The sequence below is a fragment of the Symsagittifera roscoffensis genome, chromosome 9 (assembly GCF_963678635.1).
Source record: "Symsagittifera roscoffensis chromosome 9, txSymRosc1.1, whole genome shotgun sequence".
NCBI lineage: Eukaryota > Metazoa > Xenacoelomorpha > Acoela > Convolutidae > Symsagittifera > Symsagittifera roscoffensis.
In genome coordinates, this window is record NC_087070.1 from 31,880,137 (window position 1) to 31,886,622 (window position 6,486).

Here is a 6,486-nt window from a genome sequence, read left to right on the forward strand (position 1 = left end):
ACTCGTGCCCATGTTGGTGCCAGCCAGTTGTTTATTTGGATCTAACTCGTTCGAGATTAAACGAGCACTTTTGTATCTTTGCGACAAATTGTTGTCGGACATAGATCTAGTGGATTGTGCGTAATTCCCTGCTTTCAATACAGGTGTTGGACTTGCTGATTTCGTTTCTTTAAACATAGGCGTAGGGCTCTTTTCTCTTTTCACTGCTCCAAATGCAGCGTTGTGCGACGGCGTTGGACTCTTTCTTTCCCAGACGCTTTTGAGATTGGATACCGTATTCGGTGCAGGCATCTCATTTTGTGTAAAATCGACGGTTCCATCTTGATAAACCGGCAGGGTCACTTCATTGCTCACAACATTTCGGCTACTCACATTTTGTGACAATTCGACCTTTTTACCTGGGATTTTTTGAAGTTTAACATCAAACTGAGAAAATGGTGATATCAAATTATTATTGCTTTGATAATTTGCGTTTGAAAGCTTTCCTTGTGCTTGAAAAATAGTTGGACTCCTCAAAGGTTCGGTTTTTCCATTTCGAGAACTTTTCTCGAAGAGATTTCTTACTTGTGAATAATCATTGGCAACTGGATAATCCAAAGAGTCGTGACTGTTGTTTAGGTCGGTTTCTAGAACAGCTTCTGGAGTCTTGTTTTTGAAATTTTGATCGGAAATAATACCAGGTGATCGAAAACTTTTTTCAGCGTACGGCGAAGACACACGGGGTTCTTCGAGCTTGATTTGATTTCCACTCCTCTCAACTCTGGTGGCAGTTCTTAACTGTTTTGCTTCCAAAAACTTAAAAGGGTTTTCTTTAACCTTTACCACAGCTTCCTCGATAACATCGGTCTGATCAGCGATACTATTTCTGAGCGTAGGTTTATATGGTTGCGGGCTCAGAAAAGCCGCTTGTTTCTTAGTAAATCCCATTTGACTTCTCTGATGATAATCATGAGAGTTGCTGACACTTTGGAACATGGCTACCGAATCTGACACTCGCATTGTTCGCTCCTCTTCAAATTGCGAAGATCCACCAGGGACTTCAGACTTGACTCTTTTGTTATACATAGCTTTTGAATTTTAAAATTCTTGCCTCATTAAGTATTATCTGTTAATTTTTAATCGTTCTTTCGATTGCATTATAGAACCGTTGTTTTTCTTTTCAGATTGCCGACTCAAACCGATACCAGCTTAACTATCAATCAAATCGATTAAGTTTAACGATTAATCAAATCTGAAAAAAAAACCTATAATAATAAATGCGGCTTCCACTGCTTCTTTTATCTGATAAAACCCCAGCCGGTGTAAAAAAAAAACTTATGTATATACATAAACGAAGGAATGAAAAATTATTCCGGTAATCAGAAGGACAAAAGTATCATAGTAACCGAGTTTACAGACAGGAGTCCCGTCATCACAAATTCCAGTCAAAATCCTGTAAACTTTCTTGGTAATCAGAAGGTCAAAAGTATCAAAGTAACCGAGGTTATAGTCAGGAGTTCCTTCATCATATATTTTCCAGTCAAAATCCTGGGAATTTTCTAGACATGGAAGTGATAATGATAAAAAAGGAGATGATTATTCTTGATATGTTCAAATATTAACTTGATACGGGTTACGTTTCTTCAATAAAAACACGCAATTCGACACGAGAAATTATTTATAAATATATTTTGTACTGCCAATAAAGAAAATACGTCGGCTGTTTTGTCGTTAATTGTGCCAAGTAGACAAGCGGCGTTCGCAATCTGTATTTCCATGGAGATTCTGTTTAAAAAAGCTGCCTTCCCTGGGTTCCTCAGTTCCTATGCTTAGGTTCTTACAAAGCTTACACAAAAAATATTCTGTGCTGGGGCCGGCTGCGCCCTGAATCTCAAAATCTATCATCTTCTAAGTACTTATACTTCTGATTTCATCGCTCTTCCGCTTCAGCCGTACCAGGGTAACAAACCAACCCAGCACTAATCCTACTGGGGGCTACGAAGACTATTACTGTTACATCCCACATGTGTTGCTTACCAACAGTCCATGGAACGAGCGTCAAACCGTCTGGCTGCTTCTGATCGGTCCTGCCCAGGTTTCGTGGCTCTAAAACACAAGGACCGTGACACGAAAATATACTCCGCTTTATAAAGGCATTCAAAGAAAGCCTCGAGAATCTCCCTGCATTTTTGAGGCAAGAAATGCCATGTCAACCATCTTCGGTAACTCCTTTTTTGCACACGCATTTATGGAATTTTTCTAGACGGAAAAAAGAGAGTCAGATGTTTGGTAAACAAGCCAACAGAACTGAGAAAACTAACACCAGCTCAGAATGAACCGGAGTTGAAAAAAGTCACAGAGATTGACCTAATATGAGGCTACGGGTCTACTAGGTACTTATATTAAGCTGGTCTTTTAAACCCTCGTCTCTATAAATAAAGAATTCCTTCGAACATTCTTTTCCTTAAAAGAGCCGATTACACAGGCAGTGTTCGCAACCTGTATTGCGAGGGAGATTCCCTGCTTAAAAAACTACCTGCCAAGTTCTCCTCGGTACTATAAGTCGTCCTTTTCAGTCACACATGAGGTTAAGAAAAATAAGCCTTATAACCATTCGCTCAAGGGTCAGGGACACTACATCTTGCTTTTTGTAACTCAATCTGTTCGAGCCAACTCGGTTCACCTAATACATGGGACATCGAGATCGTTTTACAGCTTAAAGGCTACTATCAAAATACCCCCACTCTAGAAAGAGTCCCATCGCCATGTAACGCCATTAAAAACAGGGTTGAGAACTGAAGTAAATACTATTTGTTTTTTTTGGACAGTGGACATTTGATCCATTTCAGATGAATCAACCTAGAACTCGCCTTATCTCAACACAACTGCATAAAATTGCTCTCTAGTAATTTATTTCAGATACTCACATCTAGACGACCGGGCTGCAAAAAATCCCAGACTCTATCAAGTAAAATAGCTATGATAACTTAGGAAGTTCTGATAAAGCAATAAGTTTTGACTCAAGAAGCGCCGGGGTTGAAACCCAGCCTGCGCTTATTCTACTAGGGGCTAGGGAGTCGACTATCATTATATCCCACAACAACTGCTAACCAACAACCCATGGGGGAGTTAAACCTTATTGTTGCTTCTGATCTGTCCTAAGGAGTTTTCGTGGCTCTGAAGCAGAGGTAATGTGAGTGGAGGCAAAACTGCTCTAGAAGGGCATTCACATTTAAATGCTGAGAGAACCTCCCTGCGCTTTTCAGACGAGACAAGCCAAGCCTTCCATCTTCGGTTAAATCTTTTCCGCAAACGCATCTGTTATTCACAAATTTTGACTGAAACTAGGCTGAATCCAATTGCAATTCCAAGCTGCCGATTTGACTATTTTAATCTGAAGATTATTTTTTTCGTATAATATATGCAACTTTTTACATCAATAGATTTTGATTTCTAAATGAATTGAGAAACTTGGTTATCAAAAAAAGAGCCATTCAACCAGAATGCTGTTGACTTTCATTCATAAGAATACAGGCGTACGACATGTTAAAGAGGAAGATTAACAACGTTATTTGTATTTTGAACAGGAAAAAAAAGGTTACTTTCAAACTGTTTTTTTGAAATTTCGATATGGACGTGCATGCATAACACCTGAGAGTTTTCTTTCGAAAAACTGAAAAAGCACGAAAATCAGATAGACAATTTTCGCTGTGAAAACAAGACGGCAAAAGTTTGGAAAAACCACAGTGTTAATGCGTATAACGAACATTCGGTATTGGAAGAAAAAATTTCCGTGTTTTAACAATTGTGAATTTACAATCGTTATTGGACATACTCCACGGATGGGGATGGCTGGAAGCAAAGACAGCAATCCTTCCTGGTGGTGAAGAAGGAGCTTGTTCAACGAAGACCAGAAATTTCTAAAGAGTATATTTTTCCAAATTCTTTTTAAAATTCTGGGCTACTCTGAGTTACACTACATAGATATGATTGTATTACATCAATTTTAAATCATATTAGCCAAGAAACTTGACCAACAGATAATTTCTCTGAAAAAGAATTATTCCTTCCTTTTTACAACATATACACATCCTATCGACCTTAAAAGGAAAAGGATGCATATGCTCATGCTTGTGTGATGATTTGTGTTACTAAACATCTTACCTCCTCTCAAGTAGAAGTCTACCATGACTAGAAGGACTTTCGTTGTACTTGCACAATAGATCTTGGTTCCTCACCTTTGACTGTCGTATGCGTTTATGTACCTCCTTCAGACAGTCCTTTCAACAATTCCTTTCAAAAACTCAATTCAATGCTTAATTTTCTCTGCAAACTGACCTATGACCACCTGATCTTTACAGCCGATTTCAAACTTCATGAGATCAACTGGACTATTTAATCCTCAAAAACTGAATCAGAAACATCTTTACTCGATTTTATGGATGAAAACAGCTTTCAACAACATGTGGATCTCCTCACCACAAATTCAAGCATATAAGATTTCTTTATTACTTCCAAAGATTTCGAAATTGAAAAAATAATGCCATTACGGAATCTAGATGTGTCAGATCACTTTGCCATAGAAGCCACAGAATCCAAAAAAATGTTACTTCTGAAATTACACCGCGATGTCTACTTTAACTATTGTGATTGAGATTTTGAAATGATAAACGACACTATTATTCAATCCGGTTTTCAACAATATAGCTTGTCTGGTGAATTCCCATAGATTCCAATATTCAAAGGTTCCAAAATAAAAAATCAGTCGCATAAGTTCAAAAATTTAACTTCTTGAGTTTTGATTGGTTGAAATTTGGGCCAACGAATTCATGGATTGAGTGTTTACTGTTCAACCAGTATAAACTCAAGCTGCAGAATAGCTTGCCACCAAACGTGTTGCGAGCTTGCCACCAAAGAGTAGGACTCTATTGGAGCCGGTTATTGCCGCAAAGCGTCGACGCGCGCGTGGCGCACCCGCCGGTCATCTCAAACCGAGACTCGGCTAATTGAGTCTCTTGACCAATTCAAAAGATTTGAAACTTGTGCGACTGCTTTTTTGGAACCTATGGGACTGACTCTTTTTTTTGGAACCTATGAATACGCACCGCACCTGCTGGTCTAATGTATCGTTTCTCATTGAACAATGATATCATTGGTTGAATGAAAAACTGCGAAAAACCATTCCTATTTGAACAAAACACAGACGTTCACTTCCTCCCTGGGTAACTTCTGAGACCTCGAATTTACTTGAGCGACTTGAAACAACTTCTCGGAAGTATGGTGCTAAAGAGTCTTGCATTATCTATAATTTGTCGAAGATCTCTTCAAAATGACAAGATTGAATAATACGAGAAAGGTCTAGCAAATGGCGGAAACACAAATGCTTTGTTTAAATTATAAAGGCCTCGAAATAAATCACGGTTATCGTAAACTTTGCGCTTTCGCAGCGCAGAAGCCTCGACTGACCTCGAGAAGGCTGAGATAATGCTATTTTTTTGCAGAAAACTACATCGAATCTTCTCAATATCAAATAAAACATCATTCTATATCAAATTGTCTAATTATAGATGATTTTATTATGAAAGAGTCCTTGAATATGGTTATATTTTTAAACCTAGATATTAAAAAAGCCAGTTGTCCGAGTTACCTTCCAGCTTTTTTAGTCTCTAAATGTGCTACAACAAGCTGTTGTGCACTATATCAATTATTTTAAAAATTAAAGCAATCTTCAACATATCCAGAAACATTGAAATAATCAATAACTTCTCCAATATATAAAAAAGCAGCAAAACTACAGTAGAAAACTATCGACCATTCTTTTTTTATTGTCAAAACCTTCAAAAATTACTTGAGCGATGTTTTGTTTATCGCTATATGATTTTTGCAAACCTTTTTTGTCTACCCAAGCGACAAAAGTACTCGTTCATTGGAGTCTCTTCAAAAAAATTGATTTTGGATCATTGGTCATAAAAATTATAAAGACGCCCTAATTAAACCGAAAGTTTTACCAGTACCATATTATCTTCAAATGCTAATCTTTTTATACTTATCCAAACTAATGAACGGGTCCTACGATTTCGATTTTGCTAATGAAGTGGTCAGTTATTCACCCAATGAAAAATTTTTCAATACAAGGTCTGCTGTTTCTTGTTTGTTTCAGGTACAACGACAAAATTGAAGCTACGTGAGCAGAACTTCTAGTTTCGTTCGACTCGACTTGCAAATTTAGCACCAAGTTATGTTGACATTATCGATTACAGATATTGGTTCTCTCAGAAAAGGCCTTCTTCGATGGTTTTGGATTTATTTAATTTTATATTACGATGACGATGTTATGTTCACTTGGAGAATGCATTATGATTGTGTACAGTACAACTGCGGAATTTCAATGAGAAACTTACCAACTTGAAAATCATCTCAGAGGCTTGATGAACCCTCACGGACTCTCCCGTAGAATTCTTATTAGTTAATAGTAATAATAAAAATAATATACTCTCAAGGTTACCC